The following is an 11,027-nucleotide window of genomic DNA, read 5'->3' on the forward strand; positions in this document are numbered from 1 at the left end:
CAGAAGAATTTCTACAAGAAAATTCTGGCGGATTCTGGTGATAATAATAATCACCGAGATCCTCCAACTGGTTCTAGCGATTAAGAGGTATCATCAGATCCAGAATCAGAGATGACGACTCCAAAGAAGCTTAGTGATTACTCACAACCAAAGCTTACAGATTTTCCACACCTTGCTCCCACTTCGGCTCTTGATGGGGTACAGTTTGAGATTAAACCCCAATTTATAACAATGATAGAAAGGAAGCAATTTAGTGGAGCTAAGGGTGAAGACCCAAATCTTCATATTGTAGACTATTGTCAGTACTGTAATACCATCACGCAAGCTGGGGTCACACAAGACCAAATCAGGGAGATTCTCATTCCTTTCTCTTTAACTGGAAAAGCCATATTATGGTTTACTGGATAAAATAGAACTGCACATGGTATAACTGACTGGGAAACTCTTGTTTTGAATTTTTATAACAAATATTATCCTGCAGAGAGAACAGCTGTACTATGGAGTGCAATTCAGAACTTTGCCCAAGAAGCCGATGAAACTTTATATGAGGCTTGGTAGAGGTTCAAGGACCTACAAAGAGAATGCCCCCACCATAATTTGGCACAATGGTAGTTAATCCAAACCTTTTATAACGGCATTGGAAATTCATCTAGAATAATCTTAAATTCTGCAGCTAGTGGGAGGTTCATGAATCTTAATGTTGATGATGCAGGTCAAGTTATCGAAGATATGGTGATACATAATTCCCAATATGGGAATCCTAGAGGCTTTGCTAACAAGGGGAAGCATAGTGTTGACTCTGTATCCTTTTTTAAAGCTCAATTAACCTCTATCTGCTAGAAATTAGATAATCTTAGCACTGCTAATGTAGCTAATGTAGCTAATGTTTCTGCAATTAATAATAATACTAATGAGGCTTTCTGTGAAAATTGTGGAATTTTAGGTCATTGGGAGCAAGATTGTAGGAGTTTTGTGGAGCAAGTTAATGCCTTTCAAGCTTATAGGCAGAATAACCCATACTCCAATACCTACAATCCTGGGTACCAAAATCATCCGTACCTTTCCTACCGGAGTACTAATGTTCAAAATCCACCACCACAAGAACCACAACCGCCACAACAACAACATCAGAAATATTACCATCCCAATGCTGGCCAGAAGAACAAACCACAACAAACCTCCTCATCTTCCGACCCTGCTTTGGTAGAAATTAGAGCGATGCTGGTTAATATGCAGAAGCACATGGACAGTAGAGATGCACAAATTGATTCAATTCTAGCACACAATAAAATTGTAGATAATCAAATTGCGCAACTTTTCGCTACTCTACAAGCCCGCCAATAGGGAGCTTTGCCAGCACAACCGACTAGGCCTACGGATCAAGCCTATGCAATTACTCTAAGGAGTGGTTCAAACTACGAAGGGCCCTCTATGCCTAGAGATGATGAACCTTTTTTAATAAATAATGCTAATCTTGATTCTGTTAAATCAGACAATGTAGCTAATAGCCCCGCAGGGCTTAAGCATAGTACTAATATATCTAATTCTACATTGCAGGGTACGACTCTAGAGAAGGTGGCCACTCCAGATAAAAGCAATACTGCTCCAAAGCCAGTTATCAAATTTTCATTCCCTAATCGTCACTTGAAAACAAATTTGGATAAGCAGTTTCGTAAGTTTCTAGAGATGGTAAAAGATTTGAAGGTAACAGTTCCCTTCGCTGAATTAATTACACAAATTCCTGCATATGCAAAATTTAAGAAGGAAATATTGACAATAAAAAGGTCTATTAGTGAGGTAGAGACAATAGCTTTCATTGCAAAGTGTAGTGTCGTACTTCAAAATAAATCTCCACCTAAATTAAAAGATCCGGATAGTTTTTCTATCCCTTGTCATATTGGCAATCTAATGATTGATAATTCATTGTGTGATTTGGGTGCTAGTGTTAGTGTTATGCAATTATCTGTGTGTTCCAAGTTAAATATGGGTAAATTAAAAACTACCAATATTAGTCTACAAATGGCCGACCGTTCTTTCAAATCCCCCTTAGGTGTTTTAGAGGATGTTCCCGTTAGAGTAGGTAAATTTTACATACCTTTTGATTTTGTTGTTCTTAACATGGCTGAGGATATGCAAACCCCAATTATTTTGGTTAGACCATTCCTCAACACTGCAGGAGCAATTATAGATGTAAGAAGTGGTAAATTAACACTATCAGTTGGGGATGAAATAATTATTTTTAATCTTAATAATACCCCAAAATTGGGCGGGTTTTTAAACTAAGGGAAAAGGCACCGGTTCAAAGCAAACCGGTGCCAAAGACATAAAGGCCACCGGTTTGAACCGGTGCCTTTTGAACCGGATCCATTAAAAATTAAAAAAAAAATAAAAAAAACCGGCCCTTTAAAACCCCCCCAACCCTAACATATTCACTCCACTCAGCCGTTTCTCTTTCTCTCTCCTCCTCTCATCCTCTTCTCTCTCCTCCTCTCATCCTCTTTCTCGATCTCCTTCTCCTCCTCTTTCTCGATCTCCTTCTCCTCCTTCTATTTATCTTCCCTCATCTCCTTCTCCTTGGTTTCCTCCTCCCTCATCTCCTTATTCGAATTTAAAAGGTTTTTTTTTTCGATTTTGATATATTATATTTTTGTTCGAATTCTTGGTATTTGTTTTTTGATTTCATTTCTGGGTATGATTAATGTTTTTCGATTTTGATTCATTTTTCGATTATTATTTGTTTTTCGATTTCTGGGTATTTTTTCGTTTTTTTTTTTTTTTTTTTATAATTTTCTGGGTTTTTTTACTAATTTTCGATTTCATTTTTTTTTAATTTTCTGGGTTTTAATCTTTTTCGATTTTCTGGGCTTTGATTTAATTTTTTCTTCATTTTCTGGATTTTCAACTCATTTTCGATTTTCATTTTTTCGATTTTCTGGGTTTTAAGTTTTCGATTTTAATTTTTTCGGTTTTTTTTTTAAATTTTCTGGGTTTTAAACTAATTTTCAATTTTTTTTTTTTTAATTTTCTGGGTTTTAATTTTTTTCAATTTTAATTTTTTTCGATTTTCTGGGTTTTAATTTAATTTTTTCTTCATTTTCTGGATTTTCAACTGATTTTCGATTTTCATTTTTTCGATTTTCTGGGTTTTAAATTTTCGATTTTCTGGGTTTTAAATTTTCAATTATAATTTTTTCGTTTTTTTTTTTAATTTTCGATTTTCATTTTTTCGATTTTCTGGGTTTTAAATTTTCGATTTTCTGGGTTTTAAATTTTCAATTATAATTTTTTCGGTTTTTTTCGCAGGTATACTATTTGCTTTGCAAGCCCGTGCAATAATCGAAGAATCAAGAATCAAGAATTGTGATGTTTGGGGATTTTTTTTATTGTGATGTTGTAATATTTTTTTTTTGGTTATATTGTAGCTCTTTTTTATTTATTAATATGTGGTAATTGTTTAATTTTATAATTCGTATATTGTAATTTTTTTCTTAATTATATACTGTAAATTTTCGGTTATATTCAATGATATTTGATTAATATGTTGTTGTTCTCATTTATTTTAGTCACTTTTATTTTTAAGTGAAAAATGACAAACAAAAAAAATATATATATATATATATATATTTTTTGGGGCTTTTTGGCACCGGTTAACCGGTGCCAAAGACTTTCAAATAATTTTCAGTGGGCTATTTTGGCACCGGTTAACCGGTGCCTATTAAACCCTATGGCACCGGTTTTGAACCGGTGCCAAAAAGTAGGTTTTTGGCACCCCTCAAATAGGCAGCGGTTCAAACCGGTGCCTTAGACCGGGTTTGAACCGCTGCCTAATGCGTTTTTTCTACTAGTGATGACAGAGGAGAAGTGCTTTAGTGTTAATGTGGTTCATAATTATTCTAACAAGCCCCAAGCTCTTGTAAAAGATCCCTTGGAGGCGGTATCTTGTGTTGCATCCCTTTCAGATGAGATAGACAAATGGCAGAAGAAAGTTGATGCGATAGAAAGAGCCCTCTACACTGTCGGTCTTGGTTTTGAGGACGAAAAGGTGGAATCAATTAAGCAAGTTGTGGAAATTGAGCCTACGGTGAGTGTTGCGCCAAATCGAGTTGCAAGTGCTAAATGCAATGACAATTTGAAGCAACCCTCGATCAAAGAAGGATCTTTAGTGCGTAGCATTGAAGTGCCCCCAATCTAAGTCAAGGAGGATCCACTAGATAAAGTGAATTGGCGTCCCACATGGTATGTTAGGAAGCCGCGTCGTAGCCTAAACAACGCTCGACCGGGTGAGGAACCACCCAACCAAGCGTTAGGCCAAGGGTCATAGTTCTTGTATTTTGTAAGACGGTCGTGCGAGACCTAGATAAACCAGCGCTTTGCGGGAGGCAACCCGTATTTTAATGCTTTTTAAACTAGTTTTTCTTTCTTTTTCTTATGAGAGGAGAGATGAGGGGATTTAATGATTTTTATGAGTTTTTTGTACAGGTTTGAAGGAAAAGAGTTAGCCAAAAATTGAAGAAAATAATAAAATAAATAAAATTCGTCCAATTAGCCTCGGGCCCGATCTGGCAAAGCTCGCCCGACCGAGCGCGAGAGCAAGTGTCAAAAAGGTTTAGTTTTCGCCCGATCGGGCGAATGTAGCCCGACCGGGCGCGAGATTTGACGTGTACGAACATATTCATCCGCTCGACCGGGCGCAAGAGATAAACAATTTTTGGCCATAAGTTCGCCCAATCGGGCGAATGCCGCCTGACCGGGCGCGAGAGAAGAAGAAATCTAGGCGTTAGATCGCCCGATCGGGCGAATGGCGCCAAACCGGGCACGAGAAATCCATTCGTAAAAAGATTTAGATCGCCCAACCGGGCGACAGACCGCCCGACCGGGCGCGAGCATCCACGACCCTTTTCTTCTTCTTCTTTTTTCCTTCTTCATTTTTCTTTTCCTCCATAACTTTCTCTCTCTAAAACTCTATTTTTCTCTACCTTCTCTCTAAGTTTTCTTCTCCGTTTCTCACCCAAATCCAAATATTTTTACATATTCTTATTCCTCTCTTCATGCACTACAATCCTATATATAAATTTTCAAATTCCATTCAAATTATTTTTCGTACCCATTTCACATTAAGGCTTCAAAGAGGGCTCGGTCGATTTTCGGAAGGAGTTCTAGCTCGAGGGCGGAGTACGACCCAGATTTACAACTCCCCTACTGGCCAACACTCCGTATTGCTAGCCATGAGCAAAAGGAACGGCTAGAACACCTAGCCAGGCGCGAGGTAATTCCTTCACGGTGGTTACACCGCCCTACTTTAGAAACTTATGGTTTGTATGATTTTGTTAAACGATTTTTGAATGACATAGGAATGAGAAAATTTGTTGATATGCACTATCCTACATACCGTGAATTAACTTGTGAATTCTTGTCTTCTTTGAAAGTTTTAAATAGTAGAAATGGACCGAATTTATATTTTAGGTTGAACAATAATAGACATATTAGTTTAACATATGTTGAATTTTGTAAATTGTTTGAATTGAATTCTTAATTACCATTCCAATGGCATGCTGATTACAAAATGGGTGATATTTATCATGCTCTGACTGGTTTGCCTACCCCGACCCCCAACATGCTAGTACAAAACCTATTCATCACCCTATCCCAAAAATCTGGCAAAGATTTGCGGGTTTGTGTTTTCTAGGTATGAACGAGCCCCATAACGCCCAAACCAACGAACTAGCTGTTATAGGACACAATGTGTATGGGTTTGGGAAACTAAACATGGGTAGGTACATCATCCACCATCTGCGCAGACATGCCAAAGCCAGTACCCAGTCTCGCACCCCCATTCGTATAGGAGGCCTTATCACTAGGATAGTAGTGAAAAAGGCCGGTTTTGTTGAGAGTGAACCCCACCAACTGACCAACTGTGGACCGGATACCTATATAACTGCTAGTTATTTTGAGGAGTTAGGGTGGGTACGACAGGACAGTGAGCAGACACCCCACTGGTGTATTAGGACTGGGATCGAGCAGCCTTTGCCCATCTTTTCCCTACCTAGTCCTGACTTGACCGCCTTTCCCCTGGGCAAGCATCCTACACGTACGACCTTTTAGTTGCCAACGCTAGGGGGCAAGCACCACCAGTACCACCACCAGTTCCACCACCCCAGCCTGAGCCCGAGGTAGCATTTTCTGCACCTCGCATGCCTCACTCCGTCCCCCATGTTGACTCTGACCCAGTTTGGGACCTTAAGAGTATAGGTCAGGCTTTAGGCCGTATCGAGCATTCCCACACTGACCTTAGGAGGATGGTAGTCTCTATCGACCATAGGTTAGGGTAGAGCTCTCTACTCTATGTATAATGATTATGCTCGTTGGGGCAACATTCCCGACGATGCTATTTACCCTGACTGGTTTTAGCCTCCACCCCAGGGATACGATAGGGATCCTGTAATACCCCGTATTTTTTTATTTATTTTTATAAAGTATTTAAGTATTAATAAAATGTATTGTCAAGGGCTTAATATTTTAATTAAATATTTTAAAGGGTTAAAGAATTTTAAATATAAAGTTTTATAAAAGTAAAATATGTTTTGGGCCAAACGTTTATTAGTTATTGGGCAATGTAAATTATTCCTACATACTCTTATTGGAATAACCCATTCCAAAACCCGTAACTTAAGCCCTATCCCATAACTCAAGCCCACATTTTTATAAGCCCAAATTTAACCCTACACTTTCTACTCTATAAATACCCCATGAATCCCCAAAAATTTTCCACACAAAAAGGTTAGTCTTATTTTCTCTCTCCTTTGTTTTATTAATTTGTGTAATTATAATTATTGATTTATGGGTTTTAATTTTATTGTTTGAAATTAATTTAATTAGTATCAAATTGTATTTTGATTATTAAACTTTATAATTTTCAGATTTTGTAAATTTTATAACCTAGGGTTTTTAATTATTGAAAATCATGATTTTAAGGTTTTTATGAATAATTGATTTAGGGCTTTTATAGTAATGATGTTTTTAAATTTTGGTGATTATAACTAATTATTAGTTTAACTTAATTCCAGATTATTTTGAACACATAAATTCATGTTTTAATTATTAGATTTTCGTTCGTTAATATTAATCCCGTTTTAATCCCGATCAGGTTCTAAACTCCTCTGTTTCTGAAAAAAAAAATAGTGCTTTTCGAGTGAAAACAACGTTTTAAGAAAGACTCACTACCTTTGGTAGTAAGCACCACCCTCTCGTGGCCAAATTTAGCCTGTAAATACAATTTTCGAGCAGTTTTTGATTTTTAACGAAGTTTTTTTTTTTGCTTTAAATTTTATCTTTGACTTCAAAAGGGGTAAGAGATAATTTAATGTTTATATGGATAATTTAAGTATAAAGATGTATTTTGATGAAGTTTTAAAGGATTTTTGATTAGTTTAAAATGTTGGAATTTTATTTAAAGTAGTATAATTGTGATTTTTAATAAAAGGGTGTGATTATCCATTAAAAAGGAGTTTAATTAGGGGTTTTAAAATAATTTTCAGATTATTATAAGTTATTTAAAGGGAGTTTAAGTTGCTGGAAATTGTGTATACAAGGGTAATTAATATAGTAATATTGTCCCTTTATGTAGGAGACTTGGTTCGAGAATTGTTGTAGAGTACTCGGTTATTTTAAGAGCTTATTTGAGGTACGTTCGCGTACTTAGCATATTTTGATGATGTAGAATCATGCTAGGATTGATTTCAATCAATTACAAGTAGTATGATGCTAAGGTTTATGTATGGAATTGTGAATTTATGGTGTTTGTGATTGAATTGTGAAGCAGGAATTATTTGTGATGGTTATGGATTGGAAAATTTTATTTTGGGCATGTTGTGTTTGAACCACATTTTTTATTTATGACATGTTAGAAGACATGATTAACTAAACTACATGTTTAATTATGTTTGGAATATTGAAAAGGAATTTTATTATGGTTCAAATAATTTTTATTGATGCTTTAAGCATGAGGAAGGAGCTATATAAGTGTCTATGTACACAAGGAATAAATTGTATGTTGGTGCCTTTGTGCACATAAGGTATTTTTAACACCGAGGGATAGGATTTTTGGCGCTTTATGCGTTTAAGATGTCTTTGACACTAAGGTAGAATTAAAAAAAAGGGTTCAACATTAAATAATATGTGGTCACTAAGTGTTCAAGAATTAATTTGGTATGTTTGGTTGATTGAATAATTATTTTTGATTGTTTTCTGATGCTTTGAGAGTCATCACCAAGTCCAATAAAAGGTAAATAACGTAAAGTGAAAGAGATTACGCACCAAAACTTTTGTAACGTATATACCTTGAGTATGAACAATGGGGGGAGTTATGGGGTTTTATATTTAACCATAACTTCTAATGGAGTACAGGACGATGTACATTCCTTTTTATTTATTATTATGCGTAGGAATTCCGTCACCTTTGAGTGGTTTTGTCGCTGGCAAGGTTAGCTCCCGTGTTAGTTAACCTCAATTTATTTTGGGAGGTTAGTAGGAGGAAACCCGTTCGATGCGTAATCAACGCTAAATGAATTATTTAGTGTCTAGTTAATGTGTCTTGTTGATTGTTGTGTGTGCTTGTAAACAGGTGCAATGAGGTAAGTGTGTGTTGATAGGTGAAAGCATGTTAGTGTGTTTAATTACGCTTATGTACTCAGCTTTGCTGATTGTGTGTGTTTGTGTGTTTGGCCATGTCTTTACTTTGGCTCTACGACGACCCATTTTCTAATGGCGAGTAGTGGGACAAGTAGAGAGGAGGTTTTCAGGTGATGAAGCATATTCATGAATGGGCATGGGTGAAGAGCGAATCATGCTAGTTTCTATAAGTATATGATGTGTTTAACGCTTTAATTATTTATGATATTGTTATCATGCATGACTAACGCAAAAGTTTTAAAGTCGGTTTGGTTTTAATAAGGGCCTACAATGGTTCCAAGTTGTAGGATGGTTTTATTTTACTTCGTTTGACTTTGGTTTTGATTTTACTTTCGTTGGTTGACTTTTCAAGTTGACTTGTTTTGAACGGTTTTGAAGTTAGTCTTACGCTGTGTGTCTTTGATGGTTTTCTTAGCCGTTTTCACAGTGGCGGTAATATCTTAGATATTCCTATTTAAATTTTTAAACAGGGCATAACAGGTAATTTAAAGTGGTATTTTGAATGAAAGAAATTTCTAGGGTGTTACAAAGTGGTATCAGAGCTTTAATTGAGATTTTATTACCACTAAAAAAAAAATGTATTTTAAAGTTTTTTGTTTTAAAACTTGGCCAAGTGCTTATTTAATTAAACGGTGTTAAACTAAATTGTTTTGAATTTTATTTTTGTTTTTATTTTAGGAATGACCAATTTATTTTTTTTAAGAAGAACATCCGAATTTTTTTTTATTAAGGATGTCCGAATTTTTTTAATAAAACCGAAAAATTTTCGGTCTTTTTCAAAGCTTATTTTTGAATTTCTTTAAAAAAAAAAAAAAGGAGTCAAAAATATTTTTAGTTTGTTCATGTTGCAGGAAAGCAAGGATTGAGGTAAGAAATATGTGTTAAAAGCTTTTGTACGCATGTTGGTGAGCTTGGGTAGGAGAAGAAAGGGCATATAACCTAGAATTTAATTTCTTTCCTATGTGTATATATTTTTTTTTAAAGAGGTGTTCAAGCATGTTGTATGACTAAATGTTTATTGATGACAACATGTAATATGTGAATCATTATATGTGAGCTATCAAGATTGTTTGATTAAACATCGAACTTAATTTTCTGCAAGAGTTGTATTATATGGTTATTGGAAGGGTTTGCTATTGGTAGTTAATTCCGTTTTCTTGTAGGATCCCTAAACCTATACCCTGTGAGTTTCTATGATGAGAATTTTGAGGAATGTTAAGGATTTCGAGAGTTCAATTGCTTATGTTAGGATGGTTCGCTTCAATGGTCTTATTTGAGATGTATTTTCGAAAAAAAATTTGGATGCACATCATCACATGAATGTGAGTATTGTTTTTGGGATAATTTGTTGTTAAGATACATTGTTTAGATATTAAAAATGAGTAATTTGAGTTTTGTATACTTGTGTATGGAGACACCAAGTTATAAGGATAAAGAGATTGATTTTAATGCATATGGTTAAGGAGCTTAAGGATGAAATCATTTGGGATATTATCTATTCTGGGGAATATGTTTTGTCTTTGAGTATGAGTTTGAATTGGAATCGAAATTGAACAAGAGCCCAAGAGAGGTGAGCATAGGAATTGATTAGAGATGAGTAATGATGAAAGTTATTATATGAGTTGAGGGATACTCAATGCGGATCAATCGAAGTTTGAAATTTTAAGCGTAGTGACTTATCATTTCTTATGATTAAAGTTATTTAATTTGGGATGGAGAATTGATCATATATATTTTAATATATGGTTGGAGTTTTGAGAAGTTATGATCTTGTTGGAATATTGAGGACTCTTGTTATGTTGGACCTTAAATACATTGTCACATGTTCAACCTTGATAATATTGACAAATGTTATTTAGGAGTTATGAGTATTTATTCTTTCACTTGGGATATGAGGATAATTATTTTTACTTCAAGGAGTCATTATGGGTAGCAATGCTATCATTTTGGAGAAAATTTTTGAATTTATTCACCTAATCTTTTAGAGTTGTTCAACAACCTTATGATTTCTATTGTTTTCCAAGTGCTACTCATTTCTTTCTTCCCTTTGTGAGTAGCAGTTAATGGGGATATATTTTTTATTTTTTTTTATTTTTGATTGTTTGTTTAAGTATATGAATTTTGGTTGTTTATCAATAAAGATTTTATGTATTCGAATTATTGGGAATGAGGACATAAAAAAAAATTACCTCAAACCTTAATTAGAATTAAATGATAATTGTTTCTTGATTGAGTTTAATGGTTGGTGTTTGTTGATTAGAATAAGAGGAAGCTAAGTGTTTCAACCCAACCTATATAGCAACCAGTTTTATCATCAAGAAAGTATGGTAACAAGAAGC

General features: G+C 35.0%; 1 non-coding gene across 1 annotated transcript; it reads right to left on the bottom strand.

Moving 5' to 3' along the window:
- Positions 1–492: 492 nt before the first annotated feature.
- On the bottom strand, positions 493–599 carry LOC145629797 (small nucleolar RNA R71). The gene has a single exon (XR_014111937.1). It is a non-coding gene; the product is annotated as a small nucleolar RNA R71 (small nucleolar RNA).
- Positions 600–11,027: the final 10,428 nt, after the last annotated feature.

Source organism: Chenopodium album, chromosome 4 (genome assembly GCF_948465745.1).
Source record: "Chenopodium album chromosome 4, dcCheAlbu1.1, whole genome shotgun sequence".
NCBI classification, from domain to species: domain Eukaryota; kingdom Viridiplantae; phylum Streptophyta; class Magnoliopsida; order Caryophyllales; family Amaranthaceae; genus Chenopodium; species Chenopodium album.